Genomic DNA, 24,204 nt, shown 5'->3' with positions numbered 1-24,204 from the left:
TCCGAAAAATGGAGGTATTAAAACTCTTGTTAAAATCAAATAAAATAACAAATAAAAAATAATACATATATTTAAAAGTTTATCACATTCAATAAAATATTAATGTTATTGAATATTCATACTAATGATTATTTTTTTATGAATTAATTGTTTATATAAATATTCCATATTTGTAATTAAATGATAAAGTCCTCTTTTAAATGGAATCGCAATTTTCTTTTGATACAGTCTCAATACTTCTGATTTTCTTATTTGCTGCTCCATCATTTTTGTTTTGGTCCAATCTTTCTAGTTGTAGCTCAAAGTTCTTGAGTTTGGTTTTTAGTTTATTCACTATTCCTTGTACGTCTTGTTAAAATGATCAATCTCAAACAATCCAAGTTATGTTTTCGATCTAATTCTTTTATTTCTATCTGGTGTTTTCTCTTAGAGATTTTTATTTTTCTTCTGATGTTTCTTTTCAAGTTTTGCTATCTCCCGATGTTTTACCTTCATTTGTTATATGATTAACTCTAATGCTTTAGTAAGATCTTCCTTCTTTTCATCATCGGTAACATCTGCAAATTATACATCGAACATATCTCCTAGAATGAAATCCTCCTCTTCAATGTAATGTAATTGATGTTCCTTTTGAACAGTTGCTTGTATTCACCGTGTCTGTGCGTTGTGTTGAATTGAGTTCTTTTGTGTTTCATTCATGTCTTATACGTCGATTTACTTAAAAACGTTTACCCCAATTTCAACACAGCATGGTGTTGTGCTGATTATGAATGTATGTTTGGAAGATTCCTCTCTTGAAGGTTTTCTTGTGATTGCTCTAATTGATATTGTTTGTTTCTATGCAAGCTTGTTCTTAAAATTTGGAGAGTAACGTATCAATCTATGTAAGGTGATGAAATTATTTCTCCTCTGTTAATCCGTTAACGTTGCATTTGATAAAAGGTATGGAATTCCTTCTATTGGTGCATATAACAATAAGAAGATATGGTGTGATTGCCAATGACACAAATCTCCACCAAGATCAAATGACATAGAGGTTAACAACTATAGGTCACTGTTAAAAACAATGAGCAAAACCCTTATCTCATTATAAGCTATAAAAGGCTCTCCGAAATGACAAATGTAAGACGATTCAAATAAGAACACTAACGGCTTCATTTAAGTACAAAACAATAAAGGAAAAAGAAATATGATATACAGCAACAAACGACAACCACTGCATCGCATGCTTCTGTATTGGGACAGGCACTTACAGAATGTGGTTGGGTTAAACATGTTTGCTGGCGCCAAACTTTCTCCCTAACCTGGGAAGGTGGTGTAACAGTAAAACATAACAACAAACAAGAACAATTAGTGGAAAAAGGGCTTAACTCATCAGATCGATACAAAGCAAATGAAAACTTTAACAAAATCACAAAAAACACAAAGTACATATCTGAGAGTACTCGCAGTTACTGAAAGCTAGTTCAAATGCAAAACAAATTACAATAAAAATCATGTGTCTACAATGTAAGACTAAAATAACAATCAATACATCCAATGGATTTAGCGTAAAGACGTCATTAGCATTCAGAAAAAAACATGACCTTGTGGAATGCCAAAATATAGGTATCGACAGATTGTAGGGCCGTGAATGTACATAAATGAATAACAACAATATTTAGTTATGTTTAGTTTTAATTAACTGATAACAAAATCAATTTCGTCACCGTTAAAAACAATACTAGTATTCAAAGATCTAATACAGTGTTGAGTTGATAACCTTTTAGAATAAGTTTATTCAAAGGATCTATAAGTATAGCAGTATCGTATCTAAATTTTCGGGCTCGGTAAAGAACATCACCGTGAAAATAAGGATGTACTATCCCGTTTGTAATAAGTCTTTTACAGGTACAGCCAAACTACCAAACCAAATTTTTGTATCTTTGAAAGAATTTAGTAAAGGTTTCAAGTAATTTGTTGTAACGAAATACTCGATTACGTTTATTGAAACCCAAACGTCACTTCAGCCACAGGCATATCAAATGAGTTGGGATACATAAACACTGTAAGATGGTGCAAAAGGAAAATCACCGTCCAAAAAAAGAAATTAACAATAGGAAACTAAAAATCGTTCCTTTAGTCGTAATTGTTTGTGTAGAGTTTCCCATGTAAAATTGAAATATCTTAATCTAGGAAAGGACAGTTTATAACCGTTTATATTTGATTAAGTTACAGTAAGTTCCTTTGGGTAAAAATTAGTAGTATATTTAGAAGTTCTTGATTATTTAACGGAACAAGGACATCAAAACAACGGTTAGTGATTTTTAATTTATCGATTAAAAGGATTTGGGTGAGTCTTACTGAGTTTGATCTAAACTAAATAATAATAGTAAACGATAAAATTGAGAATGGAAATGGGGAATGTGTCAAAGAGACAACAACCCGACCATAGAACAGACAACAGCAGAAGGTCACCAACAGGTCTTCAATGCAGCGAGAAATTCCCGCACCCGGAGGCGTCCTTCAGCTGGCCCCTAAACAAATATATATACTAGTTCAGTGATAATGAACGCCATACTAAACTCCAAATTGTACACAAGAAACTAAAATTAAAAATAATACAAGACTAACAAAGGCTAGAGGCTCCTGACTTGGGACAGGCGCAAAATGCGGCGGGGTTAAACATGTTTATGAGATCTCAACCCTCCCCCTATACCTCTAGCCAATGTAGAAAAGTAAACGCATAACAATACGCACATTAAAATTCAGTTCAAGAGAAGTCCGAGTCTGATGTCAGAAGATGTAACCAAAGAAAATAAACAAAATGACAATAATACATAAATAACAACAGACTACTAGCAGTTAACTGACATGCCAGCTCCAGACTTCAATTAAACTGATTGAAAGATTATGTCTTCATCATATGAATATCAGGCACAATCCTTCCCGTTAGGGGTTTAGTATCATACCATCATAGCATATATGAGAAGAACATAACCCGTGTCATGCCAACCACTGGTTTTTAAATAAATGTGTTTAGTGCCGATGCAAAGACCCTATAAGTGAATCAATATTAACGCCAAAATATGCAATCTTTAATGACCTGACAACAGTATCGTAACTATATCCCTTCTTAATAAGTCTATTTAAAGGTTTTGTTAGCTTCAGAGGTGAATACTGACATTTTTGTGCTTTATAAAGAATATTTCCATAAAAAATTGGATGTGAAATACCTGAACGTATAAGAAGTCTGCATGTTGAGCTATATTTACGAATGATGTCCTTATACCGATGATAAAATTTAGTAAATGTTTTGACTAGTTTGTGATATCGAAAACCCTGGTGTAATAATTTTTCAGTAATACATAAATTTCTCTCGTTAAAATCTAAAACATTGTTACATACACGAGCGAATCGTACAAGTTGAGATATATAAACACCGTAAGATGGTGACAAGGGAACGTCACCATCTAAAAATGGATAATTAACGATAGGAAATGAAAAATCATCTCTTTTATCATATATTTTAATATTAAGCTTTCCGTTTATGATATATATATCAAGATCGAGGAAAGGGCAGTGGTCATTGTTAGTATTAGCTTTATTTAAAGTAAGTTCAACAGGATAAATTTCTTTAGTATACATACTGAAGTCGTCATTATTGAGAGCCAAAATATCATCCAAATATCTAAAAGTATTATTAAATTTGTGTATCAGATGTTGTTTCGATGGGTCTTTGCTGATTTTTGTCATAAATTGTAACTCATAGCAATACAAAAAAAGGTCCGCAATAAGTGGTGCACAGTTAGTCCCCATTGGAATTCCGATAACCTGACGATATACGGAATCTCCAAAGCGAACAAAAATGTTATCTAGTAAAAATTCAAGGGCATATATAGTATCAAAGCATGTCCAATTGACATGGTTTTTTTGTTTATTGCTACTAAAAAATGACCTAAAAGAACATATATATTCACATTCTGACTTTTTAAATGCCCATTTAATTAGGTGTGTGAAATTTTTCTTAATGAGAATGTGAGGCAATGTGGTATATAGGGTAGAAAAATCAAAACTTTGAACAGATTCAAAATCTCCAATATATGCATGTAATTTATCAAGTACTTCCAACGAGTTCTTGACACTCCAAAAGTAATTAATTCCACTATTTTCGAAGGCCTTATTTGAACAATTTATTATCAGGTTTTTGATTGTACCAAGTGTACTGGTAGGAAGAATAGACAATTTAGTAGTGGAACAATGGCTTGAAGACGAAATGAATCTATATTTGTAAGGTGTTTTGTGTAGCTTCGGAAGCCAATACATAGTTGGGACTTTCATTGTATTTGGTTCTGCTTGTAAAGCGGTAGCTAAAAGTTTATGTTTGTTACAGATGTCGTTTTCTGAAAATGGAGTCAGTTGGAATGTTGGTGAATTGGTGATTTCTTTTTTCAGAACCTCAATGTAAAATTTACGTCAAACAATAATAATATTATTAGCAGCTTTATCGGCCGGGACAAAAACAAATTCCTTGGCTAGTTCTTTTAGTTTATGTTTGATACGAGAAATAGGTTTATTGTGGTTATTGTTAAGAGTAAAATGTTCTTTAAAATGATGAATACGTATATCAACTATGTTCATTACTGAATTAAAAAAAGAGTCCAAAGATTTTTTGTCAGCTTTTTCCCGTTTTATCCATTTCAAACAGTAAGTATGGAGTGAGTCGTGGATGATATTACGACACTCATTCCAATTAATAATTGACGGGGGACGATATTTAGGTCCTTTACTGAGGAATGATTTTATCTCTCGGTCTTGAACGATGTTAAGATCTCCTGTTATAACATGGGAAATGGGTCCATAAATGTATTCGGAATTACTGCAATTACATGAAGTAGGTGTATTTTCACTGATATTAACATCTTTACACAATTGGCTATAATTAAACACAAATTTCCGGGTGGATTTCTTGTAAATATAACAAATAAGAGGGAGCTCAGTATTATCAAAATATCCCGGAATTTGTTCTTTAACAGAATGGTCGTTAAAAATACCGGCAATATTTACAAAATCAAAACCTTTATTGACATACTTTATTTTAATAAACTGTTTTTTATGATCTTCAGGGCGATCAATTTTGGGAAAAAGTTTAGAATAAAAATATGCCATTATAATTTGAACGATTTCATACTTAGGACTGCTATATGAAATTGTGTTGCAATCCTCTAAAATTTTATTTAACTTATTAACTGGTAATGAACAGAGCTTTGTTAACAGATAATGTCTGCCGTTGTTTTTTGAAATAGAAATTAGGTCCGAAATATTGGTATGATTGGTCCGAAATTTTCTTTGATTGCGATTTTTTCTACGACCATGAGAACGGTTTTTACGAACAGTTTTAGAAACTATATCCAAAATGTTAACAGAATCGGTTCTTGATATATTACCAATTCCCATGATATTATCATTAAGACCGAGAGGGTAGACTGTCTGTAATTTTTTAATCCAATTTAATTCAATTATTTTCCGTGATCGTACAAACTTTGAATGAGATTCACCAGGCTGCTTATTTACTACTTCTAGAGGTTGAACTGCTAAATATTTAATAGGATGATTGTGCTTTTTAAGGTGTTGATAAATGATACTTTTGAATTTATTGGGTCTTTTAAAACGATACAGATGTTCTTGAGTGCGTTTAGATAAATATCGTCCAGTCTCACCTACGTACTGAACACGTCTGCTATTTAAAGGAAATAATTGGTGCGCATAACAATACCCACAACCTGCCAAAACGTACATAAATCAAAATGTGTTCTACAAGGATCACCAGTCATTCACCTTTCATTTGATACTTATATTACCAAAATATATTCTGCCTAGTTTGATATTTACACCTATGCGTAGGATATATTTGGTTCTAACTATGTACTACTTTCCAGTATGTTCGTTTTAACCGGGTCAGATTTGGTGTTACATCTTACAAAATCTGTCCAAATTATTTTGCAAAGAATTCCGCTCAAACCGGTGCAAGGGTCCGTCTTAAACTTACAGTGAGGTGAGAGGTTTTTTGGGGTTTTTTTTAGCTCCGTGTTGAAGGCCTCACTGTGACTTTAAGATGATGAACACAATCAAAAGCGCTCTTCCTTTGCTTTATATTCGTTTTTTATGTGCATGTACTGATTTTGTGTCATGGATGGATACCCCATATCCTTTGTTTTTCTATTATAAATGTTGTCAATGAGAACATTTGCAGCTTTAATCATCTCATCACACCTCCAGTTAGTATATCAAGCATATTTACCTTTCTCGTTAGAGAAAAAGATTTATATATGAGTGGCTGCAAACAAATTTGCAATCAGATTTTTCAAACGACCATTTAATCAAACAGAATAATTTTTAAGATTGTATGGTAGTGTAAAGAGTTGGAAAGACAAAACTGTCAACCGCATTAAAACAATCTCATTAAAATCAGCTGTTAGTTTTCGCTACAATACTCTCCATCTTGTTAGAGGGAGTGTAGCGTATCACAACATCGGATTTTAATCAGATTGGAATTAAAAGGACCATCAAAAGAACGCAATTTATCTAACAAATCCATAGAACACTTACAAGAGGCCGAGATGAAACGATATTTTACGGGTTTTTTGTGTAGTTTAGGTACCCAATACATAGTAGGGACCTTCAAATGTTCCTACTTGTGTCTATACATAAAAATATTGGATTATTCCACTTTTATGGAAATTCAAGTCACATTTGCTTCCCGGCCAAATCTCTGCCCTTCTTAAAGATGAATTGACTTAGAAATTATAATGGAAGAAATTATGCATCATTTATTAAACCTATCTTCTGCCCAAACTGGCATGTATTTAAGACGATCATGATGGACTACCTCGATTTGTGATTTATCGTCATTTATTTAGCTTCTTTTGTCTAGACCTCTGTACATTAAGTTCAGAAGATCATTTTAATCTTTCAGCATCTGGTAGTTTTGTGAAAAGCCTGGCACACAATTAGATCTCTGTTTTTTTTTTTCTTTTTTATCACTGGTTCAAGGGACTTCTTTTTGAAAAGACTGAATTTCTTTAGTTGAATCCTTTGATAGCCAATCTGAATGTGCTTTACACCTGTTTAATACTTAACTAGAAAATGTAACATAAGAATTCAGTTCCTTGACATCATTTTCTTTGGTCTTGAAATTTGTTCACCCACATAACTCCAATCAGGCTATACAGGTATCGTTATACTTGTTGTTAGAATGACTACATACTGTATCACCATGTTGATGTTTAAAGCCGGACTATGACATATCTCACAATCATAGTTGGAAAGTGTTTTATCCATATGGCAAGTTGTCCTTGTGGACTTTTCAATCCAGTTAACTATTTGAGAGACCAGTGGTCAATTCTGACGATAAGTTGTCTGCCCAGTAAATAGTGTCTGTAAAGTTGTCATGGTTAAGAGTTGTGAATCTGTTTCTTAGTGGAGCCTAGCTAATTTCTCAGATGCATAAATGCGATAACCTTCTGATTTCCTTCTTGACGTGGCGAAGCACTGCATCAAGAATTAATTTACCATTTGGATGGGTTTATGATAAAACTCGACTGGTATACAGGTCTGTTTTCAAATTAGTTTAACGTATTTAAGCAGCTTTTGTCTATTGAAATGTGACATCTTTTCTAGTTAATTGACTAAATAGCGCCACTAACTCATTCAAACAATTGATAAATTGTCTGTAGTAGTTTCAAAACCCCATTAACTTCTGTACTTCTTTTATCGACGTATGGACTATTATGAACGTTTAATTATATTTTGATAGCTTTGTTTGGCCAAATTTGACGGTTGCCTATTTTGCGTTACGAAATTCTGCCAACATGTGGCATTCAAATAACATCTTTGTTTTCTAGCTTGTAATTAATACTACATTTCTTTAGTAACTGCTATTTACCTGCTTTATATTCCTAAATCGGCGTTAAAGGGGCATTAGCTACGAGATATTAAAAAAAATAAAGTATGATTTTTTTTTGTGCAGTCATTAATGAAAGTGATATAGTGAAATAATAATTCGCTTTTGGCAGCCAATTTGGTTCAATTTTGTCAAAATAAGCTAAGAGAAACATCCCTGATGAATTATTCACTTGCAAGTGAATAATTCGACTTCATTGAATCCGTATTCATGTGACATTTAATTTAACCCCTTAGCCGGAGATAGGCTACGCATGTATTCAGCTAGTAAAAGGAAAAGAATGTCAACATTGAAATTGAAACAAGGATGAACAATTTGGTTGACTGAATCGATCCACAAAAAATCATTCTCATCCAGGTAAAATCGATGATAAACATATGTTTTAATTAACAATATGAAATCAAACAGACCTAGAAAAATCCAATTGCACGTATTCACTATCTGTTTATATTTATATTTATGTTTACATTGGGTTATATGACCGTCGGCAGTCTTCGGAGGTCATCTCGATGATTAATTAGATGACGTCTAGACAAAAATACACACGAAATGTTGAAACATATTATCAATTCCATGCATTGTTAATTGTTTATTTTAGACTTTTTGTAATTTGGATATATGTTTAAGTATATTATCATGGTTATTAATCAAATATGAGAATTTGAGTCAAATCGATGAACATGAATTTGACAGCTAATGCCCCTTTAAGACGGATGAAATCGTGCATTCTTTCTATATAATCAAATATTGGTGTACTCGCTAACTTCAATACACATGATTAACCTTAAATGTTAGTCCTATTTTCTTACACGCAAGGATAAGTGTGCTGAGTCATATAAAAAGGGGATTTCGAAATGTCAAAACGAATTCGAACTGAGCATCAGAAAATCTATAGGTTAATACTTTGACATCCAAACACATATACAAAAAAAACGTTGAAACATATTTATTGTAATTCTATTTATTGTATTGATTATATGATAATTTAATTTCTATTTCCTGAAGATAGTTTAGTTATTATTTGTAAGAAAGTACTGGCAAAGGTATTTGGGCATTGATTGAATATATATATATATCTAAAAACTATTGTTGTTAAGTATAAGGCAACAATTATAACATCGGTGGTAGCGTACTAAATTTTCTTTTCTAAGTAAGTTTTAAGAATCTACGAGACTATTTTACCTGGCACGCATCTACATAAGTAAAAATATTTTGAAATTATTAGTCCATATTTTATAATATTTGGTTACACATAAAAAAAAACTGAACATAATAAAAAAAAGGACGCTTCAACAAAAGCTGAACAGGTGGTGAGATTACTTTAGCTTATTTAATTAAAATATACTAACAAGGATAAATATAAATCCAAGTTGAAGAAAAATAATATCGTATATTAAAATAAACAACAAGGATAAATATAAATCCAAATTGAAATAATATAGTAAAGGAGTATACGTCAACAAGGATAAACTCTAATCCAAGTTGAATTTTAAATTAGAAAGATTTTTAAGTCAAATATTCAATAAGGATAAAATAAAATCCAAGTTTAGCTATAATGATATTGAATATCTTATTCAACAAGGTTAAAATTTAATCCCAGTTGAGTTTTAAATTTAGGAGTCTATATTTTCAGCAAGGATATATCTGAATCCAAATTGATTATCAAATTAAAAATTAATTTTTCAATACCTTCTAGAGGTCACTTAAACGAGGACCACAGCTTATCATCCTGTATGATAAAAAGTTTTATCAATGCAAATGCTACAAATTGGGACAAGTACATCAATCTTTTGTTATCTGCATACAGAAGTTGCCCCCATCCAGCTACACTCCTAATTCATGATGCTTGGAAGAGAAATTAATATTTGCAAAGGCTATTTTATATCCATGTGTTTCGGATTGCACATAAGATGTTCGCGCTACCGCTCTCTATGTTTACGACATCACCGTTGTTGTGACGTGGCCTATTTCAGGGTTCCAATACAAGTATCATTACAAGCAGACGTTTTTATTACTTAGCCTTAATTTGTGTCCGAAAGAACCACTCTACGATATTGGTACCGAGACTAGGATGAATCTGAAGCTGCGATTAATACGAGCAAGTCATAGAAGTGCAGTTTCCCTGCTGATAAAGAAATTGGAAGACATTCAACAGGAGGAAAATAAAACCGTGGACACGAAGGATTTGTCAAACGTACTGAATAGTCTAAAATGGAAGCAGGAACTATTACGCAAGTTAGATGAGGACATAGTACTGGGACTGGATGACGAAGATATCGAAACGGAGATCGTTGAGGCAGATGAGTATGCTTTTAACATGGAAGGTAAAATTCGGCAAGTCGACAAATTTATCTTGGTAAAAACTACATCGTTAAATACACATGCAGAAAGTTTTACTCCACGCATAGAAACTACACACCCCGTTCATACAGTCACTCTTCTAATATAGAACATCACAACAACTAAAACTACCGTTTGTCAGATTTTCGCTCATCTCATAGCTCAACAAATGAATATAAAACATATGGAAGTTGAATCATCCTACCTTTGATGGAGATATACTTCAATGGTAGTCATTTTGGGACTCATTTGAGACAGCCGTACATGCAAACCCTACCTTAAGCAACGTTCAAAAATTCAACTATTTGAAATCGTTACTTCACGATGAAGCTATGAAATCAGTGACGGGTTTTGCGCTCACGAATGCAAACTATGAAAAGGCAATTTCACTACTATAAGAAAGATATGGTCAGGAACATAAAATTACACAAATTACAGATATATGCAGGCATTAATTGGTATTGCGTCGCCTGGATACAATCTTTTCAGCCTTTGACATTTTTATGACAATATTGAAATATACATACGAGGATTAGAATCATTAGGACAAACTGATGATTCATACGGAGCATTATTAGAACCTATTATATTGAACAAACTACCAGGAGACATTCGTAAAAACCTTGCAGGAGAATTTGGATCTAATAACATACGCATAGCCAGAAATCAGTAGAACATTTGCTAATTAATATTCATAATATGTAAATGAGAATTGTACCACGTGATAATAGTTTGAACTGGACTGGCTTGATATCATTAAAATCTTTAAAACACGGATATTATAAGTTGCCCGTCACAGAGTTCTTGTTTATAATCACTCTGATATTTCCGTAAAGTTGTCAGGCGGTCAAAATCAAAACAATGAACGCGAATTTAGTGAATTTTTCGTGTTTTCGTGAGTTTATTCTTCTTGAAATAGGGGCATTTCAACTTAACGTGGCAACTTAGAGTTCAACGGCTACACATACAAGGTTTGGACTTGCTTATTCTTTGGACATTCACGTTTCAAGTTTCATCCCCGCAACCTGTTTTTGTAATGACCTTGTTAGCCAATTTTCAACACGAAGTTTGCAAATTTGACGTTTCAGCCATTTTAGCCTGTATTTTATACTGCAATGTTAAAAGCCTCTCGCTTCGATTTTTAAAATAGCTCAGGAACCTTGATTTTTGCAACGACAGTCATTATGTTTCGTTTAAATGGTGTATATTATTGTGTATATTTATTTTCTGTCCCCGCAACCTGTCTATCACTAAAATTAAAGTTAAAACAGACATTTTTTTCAAAATTCCCTATCATTTCAATATAATTTCCGTGACCCGTATCCGATTTCTTTAGTATAATATTCAAATAGGCAAAGTGGCGTTGATTTCTGGATATGGTTTGGCCGACTTACGGAAAGGTATATTTAAGAGCCAGTCTGCCATAAAACCATGCAAAATCCCAAATTTCGTCCAAATTGGTAGTTACAACTTGCCAAAATTATATATATTTCCATAAACTTTAGGTATCCAGGAGTTAACAAAAAAAAATTTGTTGTTAATTCGCGCTATTTTCCATTTAACCGCCTAATTTGCATATTAGTGAATTTTTTTTTAAAAATGGCTAAAAAATACACCTTATTTAGGCACTTTTTAAGGGTCTGGATAATTGATATAACTCTTAAATGAAATATTATTTTTATCATATTTTGAAGGAACATTAGTTAATAACCAAAAATTAGCTTTTTGAGAATTTCGGACCTTTTGGCAGGTTGCCAGAAAGTTCGCGCAATAGATGTAATAAACAACATGTATAAACTACATGTACTCAATAGCAGTTTTCTCTCAAGATCATATTTTTTATTCTTAACTTTTATAATATTTTGAAAGGTGTATATCAGTTCAGATCAGACAGGTAAACATTTTTAGCTTGGCAAATAATGGAAAGTTGGTCAAAAATACTCTTAAAATAACCATAAAATGCAATAATTCTAATAGTTTTTGTTTCTTGTTATTTAACTAAAATTGCTTAAAGTAGGTGGTAACTGTGCTAAAATTGATTTACTTTATGTTGAAAAATATTTCTGGCTAAATGTATGGTTTTTTTTCTTGTTAATTTGCAAACTTTAACATTAAGTTACCCAAAGGTAGCCTCAATGTTATTTTTGTGGTTAAATTGTCTCCCTTAGTGGAAATCTTTCACTGGTAATATGGCAGCTTCCAGTGATGTAAAACAGACGTCTCTGTTCGGTCGGATTTTTCTAATCTTGGAGGTTGTTGTGGACAATCAAAGCACTATACAACTCATCTGTTAGACAAGGTTTATCTTTGTACAAAGGACACAACCACCACTTTGAATTTATCCACAGCACTGAGGGCAGTGAGGCCTGTTTATCAAACTTTCCACATGTTCCAGGAGGACTATTTTTTACACATAAGTGACATTGTTTTCTGTTGATCGTGCTGCTATAAAATTGTCAATATGTCCATGCCGATGGCACAGAGACTTTTTCGGGATATATTGGCGGGACTATTCAAAAAAGTGTGGATTCAAAGATCGTCCTGCTGACATTAAGGCAAAACTCCAAAAGGCGAAAAGCTGATAGTGATGGAGGAACCACACTAAACCTATCATAGGAATACTGACTTTTGAAATGACAACTAATTCCAAAAGGGTCAGGTAAACTACAAAAATAAATTAGTTAATTGATGACAGGGGTGGATCTAGCCAATTTAAAAAAAAGGGGAGGGTGGTGGTTCTTAGCAGGATAAAAAGGGAGGTCTATCCATGTGTCCCTTTTCAAAAGCATTAATCAGCAAAAAAGGGAAGGTTCTAACCAACTGGTCCCTAGTCCAAATATATATGACGTCTTGAAAGGCTATTTTTATTTTTTTTGGTTTGACATGTTTGACGCCTTACTGCGACGCAGGCGCCATAGGCATAGCCATAAAATAAAATGGCCTTTCAAGACGTCACAATTATTTTGACCACCGGTCCCTCCCTGGATGGATCCACCACTGTATTATGAAAAGATTCATTTTTAAAACTGCCACATATGCATGACATAGTAGGGATATATAATTATGTGATACAATGATATACATGTATATGGAAAAAGGCATTTATTTCTAATACATGTAGATATGTGATATATGCAACACGCACAACCACCATCTAATTGCGAGCTGTAAACTACCAGAAATGAGTCATTAAATATAAAAAAACAACCTGCACTACATGTACATGTATATATGGTCAAGATACAAAAAATTGTAAATTATAAATTTCTATTGAAGCAAGGACATACCGGCGGTACTACATGTAAAAACCAACCTACAATATATTCCTTAGTTGGAAAGGGCACACATAAATGTAGTGAGGTTAAACTTGTTTTGTTTTTGTCACTAAAATCTCAATTCCCGTTTTATTTGTCTGAAATGAAAGCACAAAATCTAGGTTTTTATAGGGTGTGAGTTTCTCACTTGAAGTTGTATGACGTTTTACTTGTAGTCTTGATATTCATTCTGCTTACTGACTTTAATAATGTCTCCATCATGTCCATGTATTCGAATGAGGCATGCCTTTTTGTAAATAAATTAGTTTTAACCTTTAATTTGATAAAACAGATTTGTCTATTATAATTTATTCACTGGCATCATGCCGTAGAACAACAGGTTTATAAATTGTTTGATTGTTCACACCTGAAACATTGTTCATCTGGACATTGACATGATCGTGTTTTATTGATGATTGTATTGTGTATGGTACCACTGACTGGCTGCATTATTCCATTGTTTCACAAAGGCATACATTGTAGGTCTCTGCAAGCAGTGTTTTACCAAGTTTAGACAAACGGTAGCTGATGGAGGAATCATAGTTGATACAAAAAAGATTATAGTAAGAAAACATACATGTATGAGAATGTTATTGCATTTATAAAAAAAAAAGAAGTGATTTGAATTGATTGCAAATGTGACAATGCTCCACAAGAGACTAGATGACATAAAAATTAACAACTATAGGTCACTGTATGGCCTTCAACAATGAACAAAGCCCATACCGCATAGTCAGCTATCAAAGGCCCAGAAATCACAAATGTTAAACTATTTAGAATAAGTAAATATATGTACAAAACAATGAACGAAAAACAAATATGGTATACAGCAACAAACAGCAACCACTTTGAGGTTAAATACGTTTGAAGGCGTCAACCCTTATCTAACCTGGGACAGTAGTGTAAAAGTACAGCATAAGAAATCAGTCATGTGTCAGTTGAGGCTTAACTCATCAGATTGACACAAAGCATAAATACATCCAACAAAATCAGAGATCGAATGTGGCAGGGTTCTTATACATCCCCACATAGTTTATTTACAGGCGCAATTGAAAGGCATTTTGAAAATTTTAAACTGATTGTAAAATATACAGAGATACATTTAGTGGGAAGGGGTGGAGGTTAGGGAATCATGAGACGACCAGTGGTAACATTTTTAACCATTACCGAAAAAGTGATAATGTCAAAAATATTACTGTAAATTCTGAAATTATTGCGATGTTTTTATTATTGCGAAAAATGCGACAGGGTTATAATCGCACCAATTTAAACTCGCATTTTGAAATTCAATCTATGAATTAAACAGGATTTTTTACCAGTGGATAGGTTTTGGGTAGAGCAATAGGGTAAATGATAAAAATAAAATTAGGTCACCTTGTCCTTCATTTTCCACATGAGTGACATGGTTAAGTTTTTTGCATTAAGGTCAATATGTCGGGTACAAAATTGTATAGCTTTGATACTTAACCAGTCTATTGATTTTGGATAGTCCAACATGATTCACTTTTATAAAGGTAATGTTGACCTACATTTTCCACTTGAGCAACTTTGTTAATTTTGTGTGTTTAGGTCTCTCTGTAAGATAATAGACATGGTATTACATTGATACTTGACTATAGCTAGTGGATAGATATCTTGGGTAGTACAACATGGTTACTATTGATAATAGATATAAGAAGATGTGGTATGAGTGCCAATGAGACAACTTTCTATCCAAGTCAAAATTTATAAAAGTAAACCATTATAGGTCAAAGTACGGTCTTCAACATGGAGCCTTAGCTCACACCGAACAGCAAGCTATAAAGGGCCCCAAAAACTACTAGTGTAAAACCATTCAAACGGGAAAACCAACGGTCTAATCTATATAAAAAACGAGAAACGAGAAACACTTATGAACCACATCAACAAACGACAACTACTGAACATCAGATTCCTGACTTAGGACAGGTGCAAACAAATGCAGCGGGTTTAAACGTTTTAATGGTACCAAACCTTCACCCTTTTTCTGAAACAATAGTGTAACATCACAACATAGAAAGACACACTATAAAATATCAACTGAAATAGCTTAACTCAATCAAAGGACATATTAAAACCAGTGAACATACACTGAACAAATAAATTTGACCTATGATACAATGTAAATACAAAATGAATAAACTAAGGGAAGAATAATAAAAGTATGTTTTACCGCTATGAAATGTTAAACAATTTAAGAAAAACAATATGATCGAACAAAAATATCAGCCATTTGCAATAACTTTAAACACAGGTAAATGAAAATAATTTTGTTGTTAGGTATACGTGTACAGTTCAAATAGAGAAAGGAAATATTTTTACAAAATAAATAGTTTTGATGTTCATACTACGAAGTGAAAATTTATAGTAATACCAAACACTTATCAAAGCTGGTATATAGACCAGATATAACCCTGAATAACATTAAATAACAAAAAAGCATTACATTTAGTATAAACAGGTCAAATAAACAAGAAAGTATGATTTGAGAGTACTCGCAGTTACTGACAGCTAGTTAAAAGCCAAAACACTGCTTAATTATAAAAAATCATGCATCAGAGATTAAAATCAACTAAAACACATCCCAGGGATTTAGTATTTTAACGTCATCAGGACACTTTGGCCTACAATTTCTGCATGAATGGTTTGGTTAAGTTTTTGCATTAAGACATTGAGGTTTTATCAGATATACTAGATGTGGTAAAGCAATGATTTTACTCCACCAGTTGAGATATCTTATATATTTTTTTTCAATGGGTCCCAACCAAATAGATTTCATAGTTATCTCATATATCATGGACATTGTATATTTGAGAATTCATTTATCTTTAATTTAATAAGGGATATATTATTTTTTTAAAGTACATTTGTAGATTTATTTTTTATCTTTTAAGATGGAGATGAAAGCCAAATTAAAGATGCTCAGGTTCTCATAGGAGTATATTCACAGCATCAACTAGTTTTTCATAATATTTAGCATCATATTGGGAAAAAGATAACACTTCTGACCGGGAGAAACTCACCAGAGGCTTGCATTTCCTTTGAAATGGAAAGTATCCACTATTTAGGAACCAATTGAATCTGGCATGGGATGATGTATCAAAAAGTACAATGGCTTTTTCTACAAAATTATCATCAGAAATTATTGATTTGATTTTGAATTATATTGTACCTGCACAATACAAGTCGATAAAGTGTTCTGATCTGTAGTAGAAAAGAGGAAAACAGACGAAACACAGTCAATATTACAACATGATGTTTTGACTGAAGCTCTTATTGATGCATACTTACTAACTTAGACCTGAATAGTCATCCGACCTGGCTTCAGATCTTATCACTGTTTGCATGTATTCAGACCGTTTTGCATGTTTCTCTTTATGGCAGACTTCGCTAATATTATATGACAGTAAAATTATAAGCAAACAGCCTGAATAATTATATAACCATTTTAATGAAATTGTCTGCACCACAGTTGAACCATTTATCTGTATATTTGTTTTTATACGACCGCATTTTTGCGGTCGTATATTGGTATGACGTTGGCGTCATCGTCGTCGGCGTCGTCCGAAGACACATTGGTTTTCGTACAATAACTTCAGTTTAAGCAAATGGATCTCTATGAAATTTTACCATACGGTTCAATACATCAAAAGGAAGGTTGGGATTGATTTAGGGGGTTATGGTACCAACAGTTAAGGAATTAGGGGCCAAAAATAAGCATTTTTGTAACTTCCAGACAATAACTTGTGTTTAAGTGTATGGATCTCTCCTAAATTATACCACAAGTTTCCATACCACAAAGGTATGGTTAGGATTGGCTTTGGGGGGTTATGGCTCAAACCGTTTAGGAATTAGGGGCAAAAAAGGGGAAAAACAAGGGTTTCCTGGTTAATGGACAATTTAAAAGCAGTGTTAGGGAGGTAATCCAAAAACAAAATTGTACAATGTTGTACAATGTTGGATTACCTCCCTTACACTGCTTTTAAATTATCTTTTTAAGACTTTTATGGTGTATTTAAATTGGTAATTATGGTTGCAAACTCAATTGGAAATTTGAATTGAGATAATGACCATATCTTGAGGGAAAGAATTTTTTTTTGGAAAAGGGGGGGGGGGGGGGGGTAAGGGGGGTAAAAAAGAAATTGTGGGGGGCAATTTTTTTTTTTCATTCAGAGTTCAGAAATTAAAAAGAAAATTTCTTAAAATAAAAGAATTTTTTTTTTTGGGGGGGGGGGTCAATACGCAACAGCATAGTGTATTTCACAAAAGCAAAAAATTTAATATAAATTCAAATCATATAACCAATTCTAAGTTCTTTGACTACAGTTATTCGGTGTCAGAAACCTATTATGTGTCAAATATTTAATTACAATCCAAATTCAGACCTGAATCAAGCGCGAATATTGTGTCCATTTTCGCCCCAACTGTTCTGCGGTCGTATCCAGCTGCGCTCAGCGAAGCATTTTATTATTCATGAAGGTATAAAATAAATTTTATTTCCATTTGAAATATTTTTGTTTGTCTGTGGTAGTAATAGGCTAACTACATCTTACATGTCTAATTCACATGCCTCAAGTTATTGGAGATTACATTCTATGAGGAAACTTAACATTGTTGTTATGTCGACTGTTATCCCAGAAGCTACATAGGGATCACTATCTGTCATTCATGTCAGCGTCACAAAATTTAAGTAACACTTTTCTCAGCATCTGCTTGGTATTTGACAAAAAGCTTATAAAGATTAATTCCAATATAAAAAAATGGACCCCCTTTTCTAGGTAAGAAGCACCCAGTCTCAATTTTTATATGCTAAAATTGTAAGATTTCAGAAATTTTACATAAATTAATGATGATAGTACCTGTTGAATGTTCATGGTATTGTACCTATTTTCGGATCCAACGGATGATGAACCATTGACACCCTCACATGTACTCTATGGAAGGAGAATTACGACTTTACCGTACACAAGAACTTTAAATGGAAAAATCGAAGATTTAAAAACCTTAACACACTAATCAGCTTATAAACTATTACAGATTCAAAATCATATCATTGACAATTTCTGGACACGGTGGAAACGTGAAAACCTCACGTCACTTAGAGAACAACATTGAAATAATTGAGTAGACAAACAGAACATTAATATTGGAGTGGTCGTACTGATACATGATGAAACTTCAAGAACAACTTTGAATGTAGGGATCATCGACAAATTAATTCAAGGACGAGATGAATTTAGCCGATCAGCTATTTTACGGACAAAAAATGGTCTGACGTCTAGACCTATTAGCAAGATATATCCTCTAGAACTGACATCTAATGAATATACAGGACCGTGTGATGAAATATTAACCGCACGACGAGCGAAGACCGAAGCAAAAGAAAAGATAAAAATGTGGACCAAATGAGACAGAACGTCGGATGTGATTACTGTGAACTTTTTACCAGAACTTTATGGACTGTTAACTGAATTAATGAGTTTAATCGTGCCTTATTATAGACTACGAAATCATTGTTACTTTATTTGTGTGCATTATGAAAGACAGTTAAAGATATTTAAAGTTTTATATTTATCAGAAACAGTAATTCAAAGTGAAACTTTCTTAAATTTATTTTTATTTTATTGTAATTTAATTCATTTGCGGGCCCCAAGAATGTTCCGGATTGCATATGAGATGTTCGCGCTACCGCTCGTTTTTTATACGACGTTACCGTTGTTGTGACGTGACCTATTTCAGAGTTCAAATACAAGTATCATTGCAAGCAGACGTTCTTATTACTTAGCCTTAATTTGTGTCCGATACAACCACTCTACGAAACCATGTTCAACATATAAAATTTCCAACACAGATGACTATATTGGGCAGTTAAGAGCATAATCGGAAGAAGTGTATAGTCGTGCGAGAGATCATTTGAGAGTGTATGCGGAGAAACAAAAACATGACCATGACTCTAGAATTTTTCATTGTCAATATAGAGTTAGTTCCCAAGTCTATAAATCAGACAAAACTATGAACAGAAAATTCAAATCTCCATGGGTAGGACCATATTTAGTTTCCAAAGTAATTAGCCGAGTGGTATATGAGATAAAAAATAAAAACAAAGTAAAAGTAATTTGTTTTAATCGGCTGAAACCCTTTCGTTCAAATGATGAGAGTCAAGGGATTTAACAATTGTAACAATTAATTGAAAAAAAGTGTCTGATTTCAGAAAACGAACAATTACTTAAATACTTACAATTATTTTTACTTTCAGAAAACATGCTGTATGTAAAATGTTCCAAATGTCCTTATGAAGGCAAACAAAAAATGCAATTGATCACTATTTGAAAAGACATGTTCACCAAAATGATGTGCCATATTTTTGTTTATTATGTCAATTTAAGGCTCCTTCTCAAGCCAAATGGGATAAGCATGTCAAAAAACATGCAAAGCACCTGGTTGCAGCAAGTTTGTGTAAAGTGAAACTATCTGATACCGCTTATTGCTAAATTAATAATTATAGCAAATTTCAGAAGAAATTATTATTGAGGAGGTAATGGTACATGAATCTGAAAATACTTTTCAACTGGAAGAAGAAATTTCAGTACTAAAAAGTGCACTGGAAAATGAAAGGAAAAACTTTGATAGTACATTGGCAAAATAGAAAAAAAACAAAGAATCAATAAAAAATGAATTAGAAGATATGAAAGTTAAATTAGAGAAAGTTAAAACAGGATAAAATGCAAGAAGAACTGAAGAAAACTGAAAAGGAAGTAAAAGAATTAAGATATAACCGCAAGAGACGGTAGAGTGACAATTCAAAAGTGAGGATTGGATTCATTTCGTTTCCTAAAGACGACATTAATTTATGAATATTTGGAATAGAACTGTATTACATGCTGGATTTTTTTTATAAATAATATGTTGAATACAATAAATTCTGCCTGTGAAGAATGTGATGAATCGCCAAATGGAACTTTCATATATATAGACTGTTTCCATATTTTATTTGCATATGAACATTAATTGAACATTTCATTGTGTACCATAAATTTTACATGTATATTTTTATTTGTAGCAGGTGCCCGTTTTGAATATTCCTAATCTTTGTCATATTTATATTCCAATTTCGATACGTCATTTTATTTGACGGAGGGCAGTGTTATGAACGTTTAATTATATTTTGATAGCTTTGATTGGCCGAAAATATTGTTCCCGGCAAATTTGACAGTTTTCTATTTTGCGTTACGAAATTCCGCCACACATGTGGCATTCAAATAACATCTTGGTTTTCTAGCTTGTTATTAATCCTAAATTTCTTTAGTTACTGCTATTTACCTGCTTTATATTCCTAAATCGGCGTTAAGACGGATGAAATCGTGCATACTTTCTATATGATCCAATATTTATGTACTCGCTAACTTCAATATACATGATTAACCTTGAACGTTAGCGACCTTTTTTCTTACACGCAAGGATAAGTGTGCTGGATCATATAAAAAGGGGATTTCGAAATGTCAAAACGAATTCAAACTGAACATCTAAGAACCTATAGGTAAATACTTTGACATACAAACACATATACCAAAAATCCGTTGAAACATATTTAGCGTACTTCTATTTATTGTATTGATTTAATGATAATATATTTTTTATTTCCGGAAGATAGTTTAGTTATTATTTCGTAAGAAAATACTGGCAAAGGTATTTAGGCATTGATTGAATATAATTTATATATCTAACAGCTATTGTTGTCTTAAGTATAAGACAGCTATTATAACATGGACTTTCAATTTCTTCTCACTCTCAATAAGATTGGTATTTGTTTTTGAGACCGTCTTTTTCCACAACATGTCAAAGATACATTAGTTTGCTCTTCATCAGTCACATTTTGATGGTTTCAGTTTCAATTCAACTTTGATGAGTCGTTGGAATACCTTGTCTCATCTACCTAAATCTTCATTATAATTTGACGATGATAGCATCAATATATATATAAAGAGGTATTCCACTGTAATCCTCTGAAAATGTGCTCCTAACATCATAATAGCATTGAAAAATGGTTCACAATTCAAATGTTATTTCACAGTATTCTTGCACTCCATATGTTGTGATGAAAGCTGCCTGTGGCTGATTGTTTTTCTTCTAACTGTAACTGCCAATAACTTACCTGAATATCAAGACATCTAAAGACAGATGCAGAGGCAAGGCAGTTCATATATATTCGTGGCAGAGAATATGCTGCTTTCATATAGTTATTTGATGTTATCTGGCCTTATTCGAAATCTCATATGTAACTTTAGTTCCTTCTTTTCGGGTATATTTGCCTTTTCTATCTTGGGTATCAGGCAATAGGAAGTTATGACTTTCTCTTGTTTATGTGTTTTAAACAGCTTTGAATGTTTGTGTGATACAGTTTCCACTCTGTTAAACCATTTGTTAATAGACTTTCTGTTTTGAATTTCCCTAGAGTTCGGTATTTTTGTTATTTTACTTTGTATACTCCATTTAAAACATGCCTTCAATGAAATTGACAAGATGTTATTCACCAATTGCAAGAAGGTAATTCATTTTCAAACAGAAGAGTTGTGAATCTAGATTTTTATCAGTCTATCAAGAATAGTCTTCATGAAAGGATAAACTGGCGCCAACATAATTTTCCTGCTGTCTTCAACTACACGTTGTATCATGGAATATCTTGTATCTAGTAAATCTTGATTTTCATCGCAAGCATAAAGAATAAATTCTGAAGATGGTGGAACGGTGAGATTTTTATATTATACGTCTCTGGCAATCATGTTTGGCTTTCGATTACCTTCCTATTCAATCCATGTTCCATTCTGCTGGTTTCCTTTTCTAGAATTTACTGTTATATCCATTTCATTTAGGATATTTCAGTCTAACAATAAATCATCGCCAATTTTTGCCACATATATATCAAAGACAAACTTTGAGTCCCGTAGTGTTAACGTCACTGCTGCTACACCTTTTTTTCATTAGTCTCACTGCTTCGGCAGCAACAAGGTTTTTCAGTGCTGGCATCACTTTGATCTGTTTGCCACCTGGAAGGCAGAAAAGGGTGTCTTCATTTAAAACAGTAATTTCTGTCCCAGTATCAATTACAGCTTAAACTTTCTGAATGCGGGCCTTCCTTGCTACCTGTATATTTACCTACTGCTATCAATTACAATTTCCAAATTAGTGTTGAATGTCATACTTCCAACAGCCCCTGTATCGTGATGACTTTCACCATGCGAAGAGACCCCTTGGTCCTTTTGCACAAGTTCAGCAATTACATTTTTATTGTATCTTTTTCCGGCAGATTTCAATTTTTATGCCCCCGCCGTAGCGGTGGGGGCATTAAGTTTTACCCTTGTCCGTCTGTACGTACGTACGTACGTATGTCCCAAAATTGGTTTCCGTTCTCTAACTTGAGTTTGCCTCAACCAAATGTTATGAAACTTATACACAATGCTTATTACTACAAAACACAGATCAAGTTTGAATTTTGGTGGCATCACTTTAACCGTTCTAGAGTTATGCCCCTTTATAAATGGAAAAAATTGCAAAATTTTTAGTTTCCGTTTTCTAACTTAAGTTTGCCTCAACCAAATGTTATGCAACTTATACACAATGCTTATTACTACAAAACACAGATCAAGTTTGAATTTTGGTGGCATCACTTTAACCGTTCTAGAGTTATGCCCCTTTATGAATGGAAAAATTGCAAAATTTTTAGTTTCCGTTCTCTAACTTAAGTTTGCCTCAACCAAATGTTATGAAACTTATACACAATGCTTATTACCACAAAACACAGATCAAGTTTGAATTTTGGTGGCGTCACTTTTACTGTTCTAGAGTTATGCCCTTTATAAATGGAAAAATTGCAAAATTTTTATTTTCTTCTAAATATCAAGTTATTTTTAAAATTGAAGTTATCTTCCTTTGTCCATGATTATAGTTGAATTAACTACAATCAATGCTTTATACAATGCAATGTTTAATTTTGACTTCCACTGATAAAACACAGATCAAGTTGGATTTGGGTAGTGTCACTTTAACCATTATTGAGTTATGCCCCTTTATAAATCGAAAGATTGCAAAATTTTTAGTTTCCATTCTGTAACTTAAATTTGCCCCAACCAAACATTAATAAACCTATACACAATATTTATTACCACAAAACTAAGATCAAGTACAAATTTTTTGTTTCCGTTTTCTAACTTTAGTTTGCCTCAACCAAATGTTATGAAACTTATACACAATGCTTATTACTACATAATACAGATTAAGTACGAAATTTGGTGAGAGCCCTTTTACCATTCTTGAGTTATGTCCCTTTATAAACATAAAAATTGCTGAATTTTTAGTTTCCTTTCTCTAACTTTAGTTTGTCTCAACCAAATGTTATAAAACTTATACACAACCGTTTTAGAGTTATGCGTGTTTACAAATAGAATTTTTAGTTTCTGTTCTCGGTGGGGGCATTAAGTTTTACCCTTGTCCGTCTGTACGTAGAACGTACGTACGTATGTCCCAAAATTGGTTTCTGTTCTCTAACTTGAGTTAGCCTCAGCCAAATGTTATGAGACTTACACACAATGCTTA

The 24,204-nt window shown here is 32.8% G+C and overlaps 1 protein-coding gene across 3 annotated transcripts in view; it reads left to right on the top strand.

The window, feature by feature from the left end:
* LOC127737449 (galactoside alpha-(1,2)-fucosyltransferase 1-like) overlaps positions 1 to 24,204 on the top strand; it is a 41,025-nt gene that overhangs the window by 8,725 nt on the left and 8,096 nt on the right. Inside the window, exon 3 of one of the 3 annotated variants that reach the window (XR_007999504.1) lies at positions 19,871 to 21,260. The exons of 1 other annotated variant lie outside the window; for it this stretch is intronic. The gene's annotated coding sequence lies outside the window, so the exon portion shown is untranslated. Of the gene's footprint in view, positions 1 to 16,508; positions 17,705 to 19,870; positions 21,261 to 24,204 lie in introns of those variants that run through there. One more of the 3 variants, XR_007999505.1, reaches the window with a different exon arrangement.

Source organism: Mytilus californianus, unplaced genomic scaffold (assembly GCF_021869535.1).
Source record: "Mytilus californianus isolate M0D057914Y unplaced genomic scaffold, xbMytCali1.0.p SCAF_4, whole genome shotgun sequence".
Classification (NCBI taxonomy): Eukaryota; Metazoa; Mollusca; class Bivalvia; order Mytilida; family Mytilidae; genus Mytilus; species Mytilus californianus.
This window is presented reverse-complemented; position numbering and strand designations above follow the sequence as displayed.